The sequence below is a fragment of the Arvicola amphibius genome, chromosome 8 (assembly GCF_903992535.2).
Source record: "Arvicola amphibius chromosome 8, mArvAmp1.2, whole genome shotgun sequence".
NCBI lineage: Eukaryota > Metazoa > Chordata > Mammalia > Rodentia > Cricetidae > Arvicola > Arvicola amphibius.
Window position 1 is genome coordinate 73,530,328 of NC_052054.1, and position 19,880 is coordinate 73,550,207.

Sequence of the window (19,880 nt, forward strand, 5' to 3'; positions counted from 1 at the left end):
TGGCCCAGCCTTCTTTTTGCTTTCCAATCTGCCCAAGCTGGCCTTGCAGTTGCTCGGTAGCCCAGGATGACTTTGAACTTGGAACCTTCCTGCCTGCCTCTTGAGGAGGCGGGGATGACAGCCTGCACCATCAGGGTGTGAATGAAAAGCCCAGCCCAGGGCAGGGATTGATTTTTGGCTGGTGCCCAGGCCCTAGCCACCCTCTGTCTTCCTTGTGCCTTTGGGCTTGCAGGCCACAGGGCGGACAAGCATCTGTGTGTGTGTGTGTGTGTGTGTGTGTGTGTGTGTGTCTGTGTGTGTGTGTGTGTGTCTGTGTGTCTGTGTGTGTGTGTCTGCCCGGTCCCTGCCAGCCAGAGGTCTCAAAGGAGAAGTTAGCGCCGACGAATCCCATATGCGGAGGGAAGAGACCTGGAGACAGATCCTGCGAGATGAAAAGTGCAGATAGAGGTTGGGCCAGCAGGCCGCAGTTATGGCTCAAGGCCAGTCACTTGTGGCGCTTGGGGGTGCAGGCTGACTCGCTCAGCTTCCCCCACTTCCCTTCCCACCCTGAGGAGGGGCTGGCGGGTGGGGAACTGGCCCGGCTGGTTGGGGCCCTGACACAAAGGTACAGGAGCTGGGGAGGCGGGGCAGAAGCTCAGCCTCCTCAGGGTCCGCCCCGGGGCGGGGCCGCAGTTCGGGGCTTTCCCGGACATCCCTGGAGGTGGAGCGGCCACTGGGGTTGAGTCCAGGTCACTGAGTCACAGGGAGGCGTGTGGGGGGGAGGCGGTTGGAGATTTAAGGAGGCAGAGACATGGGCACTGCGCTGCGAACCTGCCCAGAGGATTCACGAGGTCCCCTGTTTCTCTCTCCGGATGTCCATGCGTTTCTAAAAACCTATCCTTGGGTCCCTTGTCCCCTATCGTGTTTCCTGACTCTTTTAGGGTCTCTGTAGCCCAGGCTGGCCTCCTTCCTGGGCTTCCAGAGTGCTGAGAGAACAAGTGTGAGCCACCTTCTCCATTTTTCTGTCCCTTTTTGTCTCTGCACCCTCCGTGGTCCTGGAACCATGAACGTGGGTGTGGAGCCTGTGAGGGGACTTTGGCCGGCTGGGGCCGCACCCAAGTGGATGGTTAACCTCGTCTGTGGGATCGAGGAGCCAGATGACCTTACCTGTTCCCACCGCTTTTGTCTCTCTCTGGCTGTCTCCCTTTACCGCCCACCCCCCCACAGTGTGCCATTAAGGTGAATCAGTGGAGAGAACAAGACCTGGGTTCAAATCTCACCTCCAAGCCACCCCAAGGAGTTGTGTTTGCCTGTAATTCTAACTACTCAATAGCTGAGGGGCAAGAGAATAAAGAGGTTTGGGCTAGCTGGGGCTACAGAATGAGTTGAAGACCAGCCTGAACAACCTGAGGAGACTATCTCAACAAAATGAATCAATAACCACCACCATGGAGCCTGAGGCAGGAAGGCCAGGAGTTCGAAGGCCAGCCTTAGCTACCTACAGAGAAGGTTTGAGGCCAGCCTAGGCTACATGGTCCCCAAAATGAAAATGGGGCCAGTAAGTTGCCGTGTCAGGTAAAGGTGCTAGCCACCAAGCTGAACGACTTGAATTATATTCAGAACCCACGTGGCTGAAGGAGAGAGCTGACTCTTATAAGTTGTCCTCATGAGACATGTCCATGCCCTGCCTTGTATGCACACACAAACACACATGAGATGAATACATGTTACACATATAACACAAACAGTGCTGGGGTAGAGCTCTGGCCCAACCAGGCCCTGGGTTCCTGTCCCCAACGACCTTCCCCCTGTGTGAGCCGAGAAGTCAGTCATCTCTCGAGGTTCAGTTTGTTCTGGCCAGCAAGGCAAAGTCACCTCTGCCTTCCACCGTGCGGGTGGGGGAGGCAGTAAAGTGAGAACAGGAATCACCCTGGAAAGAAGCAGGGTGGATTTAGCATCTGCTAACCCACTCCTCTGGGTTCCCCAGGCCCAAGAGAAAGTTGAGGAGCTCTGACCACTAATCGGAAGCTGGGGACAGGGCTCAGGGGCATGGCTTGGGACAGGTAAGGTGGTGGCTTGACTTTCACAAGATTGGAGTGGGTGACACAAAGTGTGTGTGTCACACTCGGGTGCCGCATGGTGCTGGGAGAGTTGGTGTTTGGTGTTGGTGTGTGTGTAAAGATGGAGGAGGGAACAAAAGGGGCTGGGGAGAAGGATCTGTGGAAGGCAGGGTCAGAAGGAGGAGGTGAGGGTGTATTTGGAAGGTGTCTGGCAGTGGAGGTCAGTTCTGAAGGTAGAAACCTAAGGAAGGAGGCCTTTGCATGTTTACAAATCTGGTGTTCGCATTTGCTTACTAACTTACCTTGTGTGCCCGCGGGTGCACAAGTGTCGCGGGTGCACAAGTGTAGGGGACAACGGGCAGGAGGCAGTCTCCCCTCCCACCACTGGGTCTCAGGATGGAACTCAAGCGGGCAGGCTTGGCAGCAAGCCCCTTTGCCCACCAAGCCATCTCAATGCCCCAAGGGAGCAGTTTCTGAGGACTACCCTTGGGGCAAGTTGGAAGGCACAGCGCCTGGGGACCCTGAGGGGACAGAGGGGAGGGAAAGGGAGAGAGGCCTGGAATGAGCCCCGCCCTGCAGCTGTCTCTGATTTCCCAGAATGTTCAGCTGCTTAGGAAAGTCCCAGCTCCCACAACAGCCTCCCCTCCAGTGTCGGGAATGGAGGATGCGGAACCAGGATGGCCAGCCCCCTGTTTCCCCCCTGGCTTTTCAAACCCCAGGCGGGGAGGACTAGGGTCTCTCCTCTAGAACTCTGCAGCTCTGGAGGCCCCACCCACTGACAGGGGCCGCCCCTGGATGAGTCCCAAAAACTTCCCAGAGAGAACTGGGAAGTCCTGCTTGCTGTCTAACCGCTTTCCCTCACACAAAGCTCTTTGTCTCTCTTCAGATCTTTTCTTCCTCTCTCCTACATCCTTAACTTCTCCTTGGGAGCAGGAAGGAGGGAGAATCAAAGGGGACCTGGACCTCGATTCCCTTCCGGAGGGGGCGGTAGGGTGAATTACAGCCTCCTTCTCTCTCGTCCACCTCAGTTTCTGTGTTTTGTCCCATTTTGTTTCTCGGAGGAGGCATAGGTGCAAATCTTACCAACTGCACTTTAAAGTCTGTGACTTCCAGAGTTGACCGCACTCAGCCTTGATTCTCTTGATTGCTAAGTGGACCAGTTCAAGAAAACACATTCCCCCCTCCCCTCATCCCCACCCCCACTTTTAAAAATGTGCGTACAGTTCGGGTGTTCACGAGCGGCGAGTGGACAGCAGCCTCAGGTGCTGGTACTCGGTGTCGGTGTCACCGCCTTTTTCTCTGACGCGGTCTCGCTGATCTGTGACCCCTTGATTGGGATGGGTTAGCAGAGCAGAGGACAGCGGGCTCCAGGGATGTGCTTGTCTTACAGACGGTGCCACAGCACGACCATGGTTTTAGTGGATCGATCTGTCTGTCTGTCTGTCTGTCTGTCTATCTATCCATCCATCCATCCATCCATCCATCCATCCATCTATCTATCTATCTATCATCTATTTTCAACTCAGGTCCTGTGCTTGGCAGAGCAAGCAGTTTACTATGTGTAACTCAGGCTGTCCTGGAACTCTCTCTGTAGACCAAGCTGTCCTCTAACTCACAGAGATCCTCCTGCCTCTGCCTCCTGAGCTCTGGGATTAAAAGCCTGAGCCACCATGCAAACACTTTACGGACAGCGTCTTCTCCCTCCTCGGTTGGCCTCTCCTCCATCTGCCTGTTTGTTTGAGGCAGAGTCTTGCATTGGTAGTTCAGGCTAGCCTCAACCTCTCCTTCCTCTAAAGCTTTCTGTGTGCTGGGATTGCGGGCTGAGCCACCATGCCGGGCTATGCTGGGCTTTTCCAATTGTATTTAGTTGATAGATGTATTTGTTTTGTGTTTATGTGTATGAGTGCTTTGCTTACGTGTGTGTCTGTGCTCCATGCACATGCCTGGTACCTATGGAGGTCAGAAGAGGGTGTCGGATCCCCTGGAACTGGAGTGACAGATGGTTGTGAACCGCCATGTGGGTGCTGGGAATTGAACCCAAATTCTCTGCCAGAGCAGCCAGTGCTCTTAAATGCTGAGCCACGCCTCCTGCTCCTTTCCTGTTCTGATGTAAGTCACTATGTAGTTGTGGCCGAACTCACTATGTAGTCCTGGCTGAACCCAAACTTTGCCTCAGTTTCCTAAGTGCTGGGATTACCTGTGTGTGTGTCACTTTGCCTGGCCACACTGCTTGCTTGCCTTAACTGTCCCCTGAGCTGTCAGGCCTCCTTGTCACTTTTACACACACAAATGAGACAGAAAGTGGTTGATCCTTCTGGTCAAGTTCCCACTGGGGTCAGCTCATTTAATCTCTGCCACACCTTGTGAGGAAATTCAGCTACTATTTCTACCTGAGCTAGCTGTGTTGGTACATGTTTTCCCAGAACCATATAAACTTTTCAGGGTGACACAGGCCTGCCATCGCAGCCTTCCTGAGGTGGACACAGCAGAGTCAGATGCTCAGGGTTATCCTCAGCTACACTGTTAAGTCCCAGGCCAGCTTGGGCTACATGAGACCCTGTCTCAAGATGAAAGGAAAGCACAGCAGATTCCCAGCTGAAGCTGCTTCCCCAGCTTACACCACATGGAACTGAAAGGAGCTGGGCTGTAAGCGCTGGTTCCCGCGGCCCCGGTACCATCTCTAACCTGCTGACTTGGTCAGGTAGCCCTCAGCCCCAGAGGGTGCAAACTAGTTTTCATTCTCAGTCCTTACTCCCAGGGAAGGACTGGTTTGGGTGGAGAAACTGAGGCTTGGAAGGGAGAAGCTGTGGGTTTAGGGTCATCTACAGGGATTTGACATACCAACCCACACCCTGCAGCTTGCAACAGGGAAGGGAGGGTAGGTGGACAGAGACTGTCCACTGTGACAAGAAGGAATGGAGTTAGACTTCAGTCACATGACAAGGCAGAACCTAAATGAAGAGATCTCCAGCAGCCTTCTCTCTGGGCTCCTGGCAAGACTTCTGCCCCGGGTCCACTAGGATGCCCCGCCTCCAGAGGTGAATGCAGGCCAGCTTCCTGGAGCAAGGTCTGGACCTCCGGCTCCTCCCCTTGGGCCTTGGCAGCCGCCTGACTCCCTGGCACTGGGCAGAGTCAGCCCTTTGGGGCTCGGCCAAGGCTTTATCTTTCTTCTCTCTCTCTTGGGTCTGCACGCAGGAGCTGAGTCAAGGCATTGCGACATCTGGTTTGTTCTCTCTGTCGCCTGGGAGAGTGACACCCTATGTGCCCCTCCCCCAACCACTTTGATCAGCCTGGAAGGATGGGATCAGGATGTGGGGAGGTTGGCACCTGCCTTTCGGTGGGTGGCTGGGTGTCTCCAAGGGATGGGCACAGATCAGATGGATACAGAGTGAACGGACAGGCCACGGAATGAATGTGGGCCGTCAGGTCCTCATCTGTGAATGACACACTGTCACATCAGGTTGAGCCAGGCATGCTGGCGAGGACACCTGTCACCCCAGCACTTGGAGGTTGAGGCAGGAGGGTCAGCTTGGACCCCATAGTAAGAGCTTATTTGAAAAAAAGGGGGGGCAAAACAAGAGAAAAAACAAACCGACCGGCTCTGCGCCTGGGTAAATGACTCCTGCTGCGAACCTCAGCTTCCTCCTTTGCACAGTGGGGTGATGCACATGCCTTATCAGATGGTTATGAGGGTCAAAAGAGTTCAGCCCCTCTCAGAACAGGCCTGGCACAGCATGGATTCCAGTAAGAAAGTGCTAGGTTGCAGTGGGAAACTCCCTTATCCCAGCATTTGGAAGGCAGAGGCAGAAGCTACAACAGGGACTCATTTCAAAAAAAGAAAACAAACAAACAAACAAAACCCAGAAACCCAAAAGGGATCTTGGAATGTGACTAAGATGTAAGTACTTGCCTAGAATCCCCCAGTAAGGGGCTGAGGTGTGGCTCAGTGGTAGAACCCCTGCCTAGGATCCCCCAATGACGGGCTGGGGTGTGTGGCTCACTATAGACTGCCTATTATATAGGTTGTTTTCAAAAGCTTTATTTTGAGACAGGGTCTGGCTATGCAGATCAGGCTGGCCTCCAACTCACAGAGGTTCACTTTCCTTTGGTTCCTGAGTGCTGGGATTAAAGGGGTGCATCATCATGCTCAGCCAGACTCTGGCTTGGATTCTTAGCACCATAAGACAACAAAAAAGAGAGCTGGATAGTGGCGGAGCATGCTAATTCCAGCACTCAGGAGGCAGAGGCAGGTGATCTCTGTGACTTTGAGGCCAGCCTGGTCTACAGAGCAAGTTCCAGGACAGCCAGGGCTACGCAAAGAGATGCTGTCTCTAAAAACCAAAATCAAACTAAAAGAAAAAAAAGGACTTGTGACCGTTCTTGACATATATGTCCATGAGAAACTCTAATGATGGCTCCTTCAAAGTTCCACCTAGGCTAGCTCAGGGCACAGTCTTTGTGGCCTCCCGCTATGGCTGTGCCTGGGGGAGAGGGGTGTGTGACTCTTCCCACTCTTGCGGGGTTCTTTGGAGAAATGGCTTTGCTGCTGTCCAGTGGCTCCCCACCCCCACATCTGCATCTTTTCTTTTCAAGTTTTGTTTTTGTTTTTTTTTCTTTTTTTCTCTTCTTACCTTTCTTTTCCTTCCTTCCTTTCTTGTCTCTCTTTTGTTTTAAATTATTTTTTTAGGTAGGGTTTCTTTGTGTAGCCCTGGATGCCCTGGAACTCACTCTGTAGACCAGGCTGGCCTCAAACTCAAGAGATCTGCCTGCCTCTGCTTCCCGAGTGCTGGAATAAAGTTGTGTACCACCACTGCCTGGCTGATTGCATTTATTTCTTCTGTGTGTGTACAGGTCTCTGCGTGTCACAGTACACATTTGGAAGTGAGAAGATGGCTTTTGGAGTCAGTTCTTCTTTACCAGGTGGGTCCTTGGGATTGAACTCAGGTCTTCAGTCTTGACAGGCACACCTTCCCCTGCCGAGCCAGCTCACTGGCACTCAGTCTTTTGTCTGTCCGGGTCCATAAAAGTACCAGACACCAGGAGAACACAAGCTACTGTGTGACCTTTGGAAACAGGGCTCTGCCTTCTAGGCGTCTGATCATTCTGGGCCTCAGTTTCCCCCTGAGTCATCGCATACTAGCACGATGACACTGAGAATGGTCTGTGAAGTCTGGGAGACGAAGTGATTCAGCAGTTAAGCCTCTGGCAGAGCTGCCTGACAGAATGACGCCTCCAGAGAGCATCTTCATCCTCCTGTGGGAAGATCCGTGGCTCCGGTGTCACGTGGCACTGTGGCCTCCGCAGCACCCTGTCCTGCCCCTCCCAGTCTGTCTGGAAGGTGGGGTGACTCCTCCTTCCTGGGTAAGGCATGAGATTGGAAGTGGAAACCCCCTAGGAGCCTGCCACGCTCCACTTTCAGGGACAGTCCATAGCCGGCTGGTGTCATGGCACCTGTGGGTGATAGGCAATCAGGGCTGTCCCCTCAGGGAGACTGGGGTTGGGTTGAACATGGGATGTTCAAGGTTGGGAATTGTGGGATGCTTCTATAGAAAGTTCCTGATTCTAGGATTCTCCACAAAGGTGGGAAGGGAAGCCACCACTCTGGTTCATCCTGTCAGTGAGGACAAGAAGGGAGGCTCTGGTTCCAGGGCTGGGCCTCATTTGGTGGATCACTGGCCTAACATGCGTGAATCCCTGCTTCTCTCCTCAGAACCACACAAATCAGGCATGGCGGAGCATGCTTTAATCCCAGGAGCACTTAGCTTGTGGAGGCAGAAGGATCTAGGTTATCCTTGCCCGCAAAGCCAGTTCAAGGCCAGCAAGATGTCTCAGTGGATAAAGGCGCTTGCTACGAAGGCTAAGACCTGAGTTTGTTTGTTTCTGAAAACACACAGGGCAGAGAGAAAATATTCCCCCAAATATTCTCTGACTCTCTGACTTCTATGTTCATGAGGCATGAGTTTCTCTCTCTCTCTCTCTCTCTCTCTCTCTCTCTCTCTCTCTCTCTCTCTCTCTCTCTCTCTCTCTCTCTCTCTCTCTCTCTCTCACACACACACACACACAATTAATTAAAAAATAAGGAGGAACTAGAGAGACAGCTCATTGGTTAGAGCACTGCTCTTCTGGATGACCTGGGTTTCATTCCCAGCTCATATATTAGCTGGCTCATAACTGCCTGTAACTTCAGCTCTTGGGGATCTGATGCCCCCTTCTGGCCGTGAAATGAACTTGTATACACACATACATACAAACACACATGTAAATAAAAATAAATCTTTTTTTTTTTTGGTTTTTCGAGACAGGGTTTCTCTGTAGCTTTAGAGCCTGTCCTGGAGCTAGCTCTTGTAGACCAGGCTGGTCTCGAACTCACAGAGATCCGCCTCCTCTGCCTCCTGAGTGCTGGGATTAAAGGCGTGCGCCACCACCGCCCGGTGCTAAAAATAAATCTTTATGAAAAAGGAAAGTTGGCTGTGGCCTTCTTTGGTGGCACATGTCATTGAGGCTCTCAGGAGGCTGAGGAGGTTTTCTAGAAGTCTGAGGCTAGCTCCCCCTACCCCCCAGAACTATAGCCAGGGATGGAGGTGGCCACCTGCAATCCTAGTACTTTGGGATGTGAGGTAGGAATAGACATGGTGAGTCTGAGGCTAACCTGGGCTACAGTGAAAGCCTATGAAAAGGAAGAAAGGAATGGAAGCAGGGAGAGAGAAAGAATGAGAAACTGGGTGTGCGGGCTCACACCAGTAAGCCTAGCGCAGGAGAAATTGAGGTAGGATTGCCATACTTTAATGCCAGCCTGGACTACAAAGCGGGTGATGGGACAGTTTTAGCTACAAAGTGAGGCTATTTGAAAAGAAAATAAAAGAGGGAAGGGAGAAGGAAAGAGAGAGAGAGAGTAGCTTTCCATGCCTTCCCAGGGAACATGTGGGTGCCTGAAGGTCAGCTCCAGACGAGAGTGAGGACGCCTCTCAGGAAGGCAGTCTGCTCCTGCCTCCTTCCTCAGACTGGAACTCACCGGCCAGCACCACTTCCGTCCTCTATCAGAGCCTGTGGGGACGTGGCAAAGTTTTATCCTCAGCATTGGGCAAAGATCTGAAGATCCTTGAACTTCTGGTCGTCCTGTCTTCATATCCCTAGTGCTGAGATAACGCACTTGGGCAAGCACGGCCCGTTTATGCAGGTGCTGGGGAGGGAACCCTTGGCTCCGTGATGCTGAACAAACTCTGCATCCCAGTGGCTACATTTTAAGCCTTGACGTGAAGAAATGTGTCTGCCACCAGTCTAGCCGTTTTTGGAGTCAAGCAAGCCTCCACCATTAGACTAGGAGCCCCCTTTCCTTCCTTCTCGATTTATTTTTAGTTTATGCGTAGGAGTGTTTTTGCCTGCATCAACAGATGTACACCACATGTATGCAGAGCCCTTTGAGGTCAGAAGGGGGCGCAAGATCCCTTGGAACTGGACTTGTGGATGGTTGTGAGCTGCCGTGTGGGTGCTGGGACTTGAACCTGGGTCCTCTTCAAGAGCAGCAAGTGCTCTTAACTGCTGAGTCATCCTTCCAGTCATAAGGACGCCCCTTCTTAAATGTGTGTTTTCGATAATGTGTATTACTTATTTAGGGTCTGTCTGTGTATGTGTATGCCTTAGAGCAAATGTGAGGGTCAGAGGACAAACTGGGGGGGGGGGGGGTCCATTCTCTCCTTCCACCGTGTGGAGCCCTCGGTTGGCATTTAGGTTCGTAGGCTCGAAGGCAAGCACCTCTAACTGTAGAGCCATCTTATTGATCCTTCAGAACCCCCTTGGGAGCCTTTAAAGGAGGAAGAGCTATTTCTAGTCATCCACCTTTTCCCCAGAAGTTAGACTCCTCCTTCCCCATAGAGCCCCAGAGTACAGAAGCCAAAGTTCCCCGGGCTTCTGGGAAAGCCAAGGTCACACAGAACTCTTCCTCACTGGCACCTGTGGGGAGGCAAGCACGCTCATTGTCTCCTCTTTCTGACGCAGTGCTGTGGGTCTGCCCTGCCCCCGCCACTCCTGTGGGGTTGGGACCCTGCTGGTGTGGCTGAGTTGCCTCACTTCTGTGGACTTCGGTCTCCAGTAGGCAGCTGCGGTTTGTTCAGCTGCTTCTCTGCTCATCACAGGAGACACTGGCTGGGGCATGGCTGACGATACACACTGCCTGGGCAGTGCTTGGCTCTGCGCTGGCTGGGGAGGAATGGAGAGGGTGGCTCCTCATGAGCTTGGTTATTGTCTGTAGGCTGATGGCGGTGCTTTCGCACATCACTCAGTCTTGAACTTAGCACGTCTGCCCCTGTGTTCACGTGGAGTTACACACCTTAAGTCACTCCTGGGAGTATTAAATCTTTTATGTGTCTCTGATGCCAAATTAGCATTTTTGTGGGCTACAGATGCCTATATGTTCTCAAAGATCTTGTCTCCTGAATATCCCAGAAGTCCAAGAATGGAGATTTAGAACAGTAGAAGATTCTTGTTTATTTAGGTTTTTTTGTTTTTTTTTTTTTTTTTTTTTTTTTTTTTTTTTTTTTTTTTTTTTTTTTTTTTTTTGGTTTTTTCGAGACAGGGTTTCCCTGTAGTTACTAGAGCCTGTCCTGGAACTAGCTCTTGTAGACCAGGCTGGCCTCGAACTCAGAGATCCGCCTGCCTCTGCCTCCCGAGTGCTGGGATTAAAGGCGTGCGCCACCACCGCCCGGCTTGTTTTTTGTTTTTTTGAGACAGAGTTTCTCTGTAGCTTTGGGGCCTGTCCTGGAACTAGCTCTTGTAGATCAGGCTGGCCTTGAACTCACAGAGATCCACCTGCCTCTGCCTCCCGAGTGTTGGGATTAAAGGCATGCGCCACCACTGCTCGGCTGAAAACAAAGTTTTGAATTAAAAAATATTTTTATAGCCAGGTGGAGGTAGCACACACCTTTAATCCCAGCAATCGGGTGGCAGAGGAAGGCCAATCTCTGAGTTCAAAGCCAGCCCAGTCTACAGTGAGAGTTCTAAGACAGCCAGGGCAACACAGAGAAGCCCTGTCTTGAAACAACAACAACAACAACAAAATCCTGAAATTATTAAGTAGACAAATATATTTTATTTTAAGATTTATTTATTTATTACGTATACAGGGTTCTGCCTGCACATATGCCTGCAGACCAGAAGAGGACACCAAATCTCATTATAGGTGGTTGTGAGCCACCATGTGGTTGCTGGAAATTGAACTTAGAACCTCTGGAAGAGCAGCAGCCAGTGCTCTTAACCTCTGAGCCATTTCTCTAGCCCTAGACAAATATTTTTAATGCAACATAACCATTTCACAAAATATGATAGGAGCAATCAGTTTAGAATCAGGGTTGCCTGCTTTGGTTATGATCCACAATTCACAGTCCCCCTCCCAGCCCCGAGCTCCTTCCTCACCGGGCAACCTGTGTTTGGCTCCTAAGCCTGAGTCCTCTCTCCAGCCCTCAAGTTCTTCATCTTCTATCAGCAATTGCAGGCAAATCACCCCTTTCCTGCAGTGTAGTAGCCCCTTACACAGACATGCGAGTATTCATTGGTTGGTCTTTTTTTTTTTTTTTTTTTTTTGCTTCTGGCTTATGGACCATTTCTAGTTCCTGGCTTTTGACCAGGGCTGAGTTTGTTTCCTGAAGTCCACACAGTTTTGAAAGAATATTTGTATTTGTGGGTAATGTGTGTGTCTGTGGGCATGTGTGCTCTGTGGCCCTCACGTGGAGGTCAGAACACAATGAACGGGAGTTGGTCTCTTCCCCCATCAAGTGGGCCATCGCTGTCACTGATGAGCTTGCTGGGTGCCACTCTGTCAAGCGACTGACTTATCTGCCAGTCTTCTCATGGGGTGGAGTCAGTCTCTACTTTGATCTCCAGTGTCTGCTGGGACTTCCAATTGCTTCACATCCTTGCTAGCTCTAGATGCTTCTGGTCTGTGAGTCATCCTAGTGTTAGTGTATGAGTACATATGTCAGAATTTCCCACAGGTAAAAGGAGCGTTTCCTAGATCACTGAGGGCATTGAACACCTTTTCCAGTATGTCCAGTTAAACCAAAGCCAACAGGAAGCAAGGCAATAGGGAGTGAATTTAGAGCCTTGGGCATAATTGGCAGGTGCTTTTACCACTGAGCCACATCCCCATCCCCTCACTGGGGGATTCTAGGCAGGGGCTCTACCACTGAGCCACAATCCAGCTCCTCACTGGGGGATTCTAGGCAGGGGCTCTACCACTGAGCCAAGCTCCTAGCCCCTCCTCAATGGGGGGATTCTAGGCAGGGGATTCTCTTCATTGATTCTAATGTAGAGTAGGAAGGCCTTGATCTTTTTGATACTCTTGTCTCAGCCTTTGGAGTCACGGGGATAACAGGCCTGTACCATTGCACCTGGCCAGGCCTAATATTTTTTTTAAAGTAAGATTCATATCTTAGTATGTGTTACTGTATCTGTATCTCTGTGTATGGCTTGTTGCATGTATGGGTGTCAACAGAGGCCAGAAGAGGGCATTGGACCCCTGGAACTAGAGCTACAGATAGCTGTGAGCTGCCTGAAGTGGGTGCTGGATAGCTCTACATAGAACTCTGGTTGTATGTAGAGCATCCTCATTCTTAACCAATGAGCCATCTCTCCAGCCCTGCATAAGACATTCTTAAGACAAAGAATTCTAACATCCCAAACATCCTGGGTCTCTGCTTCCTTTCAGGTGTTAAGGAATAGCCTCAGATACTTAGAAAGAACTAGCCTCAGACTGATACTTAGATAGGGACTAGGAGTAGGGGTGCTGGCGTGGAGACCCCTCTACATCATAGTTCCCTTGAGTGCTAAGGGTTTGCTCTCCACAACATTTACTCCTTAGAATAAAACAGGATGAAGATGAATGAATTCCTGAATGCAGGGCTCATAGAAAGTTGTTATTGCACAGGGGGAGGATGGGAGGCATGGCTCTAGGTAGAGCCCCTGCCTAGAATCCCCAAGTGAGGGACTGGGGTTTGGCTTCTTGCTTAGTGTAATAGAGTGCCTGGGTTTCTTCCCTGGCACTGAAAGATTGTGGGGGGGGGGAATCCTCTAAAAGGAAGGAATGACCCAGGCGTCTTATGTGTGAGCATCAGACTCATCATGATCTTGAACCTGAGAAACAAGGAAATAAGAAGGTCTGACCTCCTGTGTACCGGCGGGTACCGGCGGTACCGGCGGTCGGAGGGGTTAGGAAATAACCAGAATAGTCCTTTTATAATAAATCAGTTTTAATAAAAGGGGAAATAAGGGAACTTACAGAACCAAGGGTCCAGCGGAGCAGAAGGTAACGCGGGGAATAGCAAACGGGGCTCCTCCCGGCGCCCCGATGCTATTTAAGGGGTATCCTACCTCGCTGGGGCAGCCACGCCCCTGAACGCAGGGATTGGGCCAGCTGCCCCAACACTCCTGGGTGGACATGGGGACACGAGAAGTGTGGAGACAGACTAGACTTCCGGTCCATGGTCCTCTTGTGCCTGGAGCCACTCTTGCTTCCACTCTCCCTCCAGAGTCCTCCCAGGTCCTGGCCTCACCCTTCTGGCCCCTGCCTGCCTTGGCTTCACTGCCCATGTGGATGGATTCCTAGGTAGCTGCTCTGGGCCTGGATAGACAGCAGGAGAGAGTCCAGGCGTCCATCAGCATTGTAGTGCTAGGTCCCACTTACTTCTCTGCATGGTATCTAAGCGGAGGCCCTTCCCCCTTGCCTTCCCATTCACACCCATCATCCTCAGCTTCAAAGCATGGGCATGTGGCTCAGCGGGCAGAGGGTTTACCTAGCATGCACAAACCCCTGGAATCCACCCTTAGCACCCCATTAGCCTGGTGTGGCAGTGCTAGCCTATAATGGCCAGCTCTCAAGTAGCTGGAGGATCAGGAATTCAAGGTCATCCTTGGCTACATGGATACTTTGAAGTCAGGCTTGTCTATATTAGACCCTATGTCAAACAAAGCCAAACAACGCTAGGTGGTGGTGGTGCATGCCTTTAATCTCAGCACTTGGGAGCCAGAGGCAGGAGGATCTCTTGAGTTCGAGGCCAATCTGGTCTACACAGGAAGTTCCAGGATAACCAGGACTACACAGAAATACCCTGTCTTGAAACACCCCCCAATCAAAACACAAACAGAAAACAAAACAAAACAAAACAAAAGAGATGTAGACTATGGTGTTGGACTATTAAACTTTCCTAAGAGCTCTGAACTAGGCCGGTGAGATGGTTCAGTAGGTAAAGAAGCTGACTGCCAAGGCTAAGGATCTGAGTTCGATTCTTGGACCTGGTACAATAGGAGAGCATGGACTCCCTCAAACTATCTCTTCCACCCATTAAGTAAATGTTTAAAAAATTCCCCAAGCAAAAACACACAATGATCCTTTTTTTTCTGTTTGATTTCTACAGATAGGGTTTCTCTGTGTGGTACTGTCTGTCCTGGACCTCACTCTGCAGACCAGGCTGATTTTGAACTCACAGAGATCCACCTGTCCATTCGCAGGTGCTAGGAATAAAGGAGTGTGCCACCATGCTTGGTTTACAAACTAAAACTCTTAAATGTGGCCTGATGATACCCAGGGATGGCTCTGCTCACTTTCCCACGTCACCAAAGGAGGATCAAGTTGAAAGGAAGTAGCTGGGGCCTGGCAGTGCCAGGCTCAGGCCCCACCCCTCGCAACACAGACATGTTGGCAGCTACTCTGGGCTTTGTGGCCAGTTCCACCCTAAAAACTCATAAGGCTCTCCTGTTTGGTTTGGACATATGTCCTGGGCAGATCTACAGGGACACTTGAGGTGTCAGCTTTACCCTATGTCCTTGGTCAAGGTTCAGAGTGGCTAAAGATGTATTGAAAGACGCACAGTCCTGATGGGAGGGGCGGGTATTTGACATAGCCATTCTGGGGCTGGGGCTCAGGGTAGCGCGTTTGTGTGATGCTCCAGACTCCAGAGCCTGTGAACAAAAAAAAAAAATAAAAATTGATAAGTAAAAATAAATTTAGGCAAACTTGAGCTGGGCATGGTAAGGCACGGCAGTGACCCCAGAAGTTGGGAGATGGAGGCAGCTGGATTAAGAATCGAAGGCTAGTCCTGGCTACATAGTGAGTTTGACTTCTGAAAGCCAGAAACAAGTCTGGGATGTAGTTCATTGGTAGAGCATTGACCTAGACACGTAACACATGGAGTTCAGTAACCAGCAACCCAAGAAATAGTGTGGTGGTGCACACTTCCAGTGCCAGCCCTGGAGAGGCAGGAAGGTCATAGGTTCAAAGCTACCCTTGAGGGTGCGGTGAGTTTGAGGCCAGTGTGGACTACACAAGACTCTGTCTCAAAATAAAATAAAATAAAATAAAATAACAATTAATTGAAATGCGGTGGCACACACCTTTAACCCCAGGACTCAGGAGGCAGACGCAGGTGGATCTCTATGACTTTGAGGCCAGCCTGCTCTACAGAGTGAGTTCTAGGACACCCAGGGCTATGCAGAGAAATCTGCCTCAAAACCTTCCTCCAAAAATAAAAAAAGGAAGGCTAAAGGGCCATGGGAAGAGAAAGAAAGAAGCCCCTCATGTCTCCTCATGTTCCCTCCTGCCTTTGAACTTGGTTCATATTTCTTCCTAGCTTCAACTGTCCTGGAACTTGCTATGTAGACCAGGCTGGCCTTGAACTCACAGAGATTCATCGACCTATTCCTCCTGAGTGCTGGGATCCAAAGCTTCTGCCAACACTGCTGGTTTTCACCTTTTATTTTGAGACTCTTACTAAACTCGGAGTCGTTTCTGCCAGACTGGCTGGCCAGTTAGCTCCAGAGATCCATCCTGCTGTGCCACACGTGTATACTACAGTGCCCTGCCTTTCTGTAGATGCTGGGGATCCGATCTCGCGTCTTAATGTTTGTCCGGAATGCCCTTTACCCACTGAGTCATCTCTGCAGTGTTCGCTGTTTATTTTGTGGCAGGCTCCCCAGCTTACCCTCGCTGGCCTGGGTTTTGCTCCTCCTGCCTCAGTTTCCTAAATATCTCAGATATTGCGGTGTAGTTTGGTGGTATAGGGCTTTTCCAGAATCCACCAATGAGGGGCTGGATCCTAGAACCCTTCCAGTGTAAGCCAGAGGCCCTGGACTCAAGTCCCAGTACTGCAACAGAACCTACTCAGGAGGCAGAGGCAGGGGGATCTCTGTGAGTTCTGGGCCAGTCAGGGTACATAGTGAGACACTTTCACAGAATGGGAAAAACAACAACAACAACAAAACAAATAAACAAAACAAAGGAGCAACAGCCTGCTAGCTGGTTCGGGGTCTCACACAGCAGTTCTCGGGACCCCACATCCCACGCTGAAATCTCATTCTCCTGCGCCCTGGAGCTCACTGCGAGGGGAAACTGAGGCTGGGGGTGGGGGAGAGCTCCAGGCTTAGGCTACAGAATCAGTAACGGGAGAATAATTTTCTGGAGTAGCTGCCTCCCAAGGATGGGTGTGAGACTTCTGGTAGCAGGGGAGTCCCCGCAGGAAGTGGGGCCTCATCTCCCTTCCGATTAGCCAGGAGCCCGGGCAGGGCTCTGGACTTTAACCCCAAGCTGTAGCTGGCGCCGGGAAGGGCAGGCGAGTGGCCCAGAGGCCGGCGGGGCAGAAATTCCCCTGGTCCTCGTGCCAGGGAAGTTACCCAGGGCGCGGGGTTGGGGGGCAGGAGCAGACGGGGCCAAGTGGGCGCAGAAGCGTCTGCGGCTTCATCTGAAGCACCGCGGAGTGCCAGGGCTTCGCTGTCCCGTGCGCACCTCAGTTTCCCTCTCTATATAACAAAACAGGTGTGCCTCCAACCCTTGATGTGAGAAGTGACAGCCCACTCCAAACCCCACCCTATCCCATACCGACAACCCCAGCCCTGGACAGTTTCACAGGAGTGTGGGCCGGTCTGGTGGTGGCACCGTGGACTTCCTATAGTCTGATGGGGAGAAAGGTGCCCCAGGCAGAAGGGAACGATCAGGAATCTACTCTGGGGTCCTCTAACTAGGGTCAGGGGGACCTCAGTGTCTTGCTCAGAGCCCACCCACCTTTGATGCTGGAGAAGCTCGGCGGGCAGCTCACTGGCGCCACCTGGAGGCTGTTACGAGCCAACGTCTCACCCACAGCAAGGGAACCGAGAAAGGTCTCTGCACGCTTTCCCTGGCACCGAGTGCAAATTCTGACCAACCCTGCCGCTGTGGTTCTGTGGCTTCCCTGTGTTCATCCCCCGGGGGCATCGAGGAGGCTTATATCCGAAACACAAGCCCACTCTTTCCTCCTGTGTTCGCTATTCTGTGGCTCCCAGTGCCTTAGGGAGGAATTGCCAATGGGCCAGAGTTAGCAGGCCTCTCTGAGCACCCTCAGGCTTCAGAGGAACCGCGAGCCGTTGGTAAAACGTCGCCCTGAGAAACGACCTCCTTTCATAGGCTGTCCCCTCTGCCTGGAACATCCTTGCTGCTTCTTCCCTCTCCTTCCTTCTGCTTGGCTCCTTGACTCCTAGGTCAAGGTTGCAATCCAAGTGGGACCGTGGTAGTCGCCGCGGTGTCTCCACGTCCCTCCGAACTCCGGGAAGTGTTTATTCAATGAATGAGTGAATATTTGTTGTGCCTAACCGTTTACTGAGGCATACTGTTTACCCGGAGAGGGCAATGGACATATTCCCAAGGCCTCGCGCTTCCCGTTGGCTCTGCACCTTTGTACACTGTTCTGTCTCTAGGGTACAGGCAGCTGTTCCCCTCCTCCAGGAATCCTCGCTGGTTCTTCTTAGCTCCTACAGCCTCCTAAACTCTCCTATCTGCTGGACCATGCCAGTCTGTCGGGGAATACGCCTTTCTTTTTCTCCAACAGAAGTTAGAAGACAGGGCCGGGTCATGTCCATCTGTCTCCTTCGCCTCTAAGCTTACAGCAAAGTCATCCTCAGAGACCTGGGTGTGAATCCAGACCCACCCCCCCCGCAGAACCTCCTCTACAAACTTGTTCCTCATATCAAAGACAGTCTTTTGGGGTGTTGGGAGGACAGTAGGGCGATGAAGTCCCAGTGTCCCAAGCTGACCACATGCTGGGTGACTGTGGTGACCTCCTTCCTCTTTTGGAGACCCCTCTGGCTGGATGAATGGGTAACAGAAGGTACCAGCAGTTTCATCCTCTGGGACATTCTGGGAGGCCGCACGGGGCTTCCCGAGGTGGGAGGGTCGGGCTAGGCAGAGGGAAGAGGAGTCTGCTGGGTTAGGGGAAATCCAGCCTTTCCCATCATAAACGAATGACGGGGGAACAAACAAGGCAGCTCTGTGGGGCGGGAGGGGAAGTCGGGGAGAGGACGAGGCTTCTTTGCAGATGGGTGAAAAACCACAGCCCGCACTTGTCACCCACTTCCCTCCAGAGCCCCTGTGTCTCAGGGTCCGGGCAGGGCTGGCCAGAACAACGTATTCTCTCACTGTATTCTCTGCATCCCCCCACCTGTCTTCCTGCTTTGTCTAGCAGCTTCTGCGCCCTAACACTTGGCATGTCCCTGCCTCTTTTCTTCCCTTACAGTGAGGCCCGTTTTTCATAGGCAGCCATAAGCGTGCTGGTGGTATCCAACTTCAGATCCTGTGCGCCCTCTGCCACAGTTCCCACCTTTTGTCAGTCGATTAGCCAGATGTTCTGACTCCCACTGCTATTTCACCTCCTCGATATTCCACTTGCTTTCTCCTCCTGGGTGCCTCCTAGCCTTTGCTGGTGCGGTTGCCTTCTGTCGGGAATGCCCTTCCTTACCTCTTACCTCTGATCTTAGAGGCCCAGGTCTGAGATCACTGACAGCCTGCAGGAATGGGATGAGAGGAGGGATGGATTCTTCTCTGGAGCCTCCAGAAGGCATCTCTGGGAACAGCTTCATTTTAGCTTTAGGAGACTTATTTTAAGCCACCATGCTTGTGGCTGTATGTTACAGCAGAAACCCGTGCACACCTCATTTTATTCATGTGGTGTGTGTGTGTGTGTGTGTGTTGCTTTGTATGCCAAAACACCCCTGTGGGAGGTCAGAGGAAAACATTCAGGATTTGGTTCTCATTCTACTATGTAGGCTCCAGGGATTGAACTCAGGTCCTCCGGCTTTTGCTGCAAGTGTCTTTACCAGCTGCGCCATCTAGCCATTCCTATTTTTAATTTATTCATTTTACTGCAGTGCTGGAGATTGAACCTAGGGTTTCCTGAATACGAGGCAGGGGCTCTACCACTGAGCCAGGCCCCAGCACCTCACTGGGGGATTCTAGGCAGGGGCTCTACCACTGAGCCACACCCTAGCCCCTCACTGGGGGTTCTAGGCAGGGGCTCTACCACTGAGCCACACCCCAGCCCCTCACTGGGGGTTCTAGGCAGGGGCTCTACCACTGAGCCACACCCCAGCCCCTCACTGGGGGTTCTAGGCAGGGGCTCTACCACTGAGCCACACCCCAGCCCCTCGCTGGGGGTTCTAGGCAGGGGCTCTACCACTGAGCCATGCCCCCACCCTCTAATGAACAGTTTGAATGTCCGCCTCTGTGAGGCTGCTTCTCATCTTCAATCTAAATTCCATAGCCTTGTGTTTCCTTGTTCCCAGCTTTGAGGCCATCACTTTAATGATAAGTCTACAGACTTTCCTAGTCTCTGCTTCCTATTTGGGCGGTTGAGGGAGACCCTGTTGTGCTCTTAAATACGTACCCCTAAAATCGACCTGGTTCCTGTGCAGACCACATGACCCAGCAGAGCAGGGTCTGAGGTGCTCACTCATTCATTCACTGGTTCTTTACCAAGCGTCTATTGAGGATCAGCTGTTTGCCTGGCACTGCCCTTGAAGTTGAGAGACTGGTGGGGACAATCCACTCCTCAC

General features: G+C 51.8%; 1 long non-coding RNA gene across 4 annotated transcripts in view; it reads left to right on the forward strand.

The window, feature by feature from the left end:
- The first annotated feature begins 1,831 nt into the window (after nucleotides 1-1,831).
- Nucleotides 1,832-19,880, forward strand: part of LOC119820291 — a 30,360-nt gene continuing 12,311 nt past the window's right edge. For all 4 annotated transcript variants that reach the window (XR_005286461.2, XR_005286460.2, XR_005286459.2 and 1 more), the window contains exons 1-2: nucleotides 1,832-2,042; nucleotides 6,891-6,959. This is a non-coding gene — a long non-coding RNA (uncharacterized LOC119820291). The remainder of the gene's footprint in view (nucleotides 2,043-6,890; nucleotides 6,960-19,880) is intronic.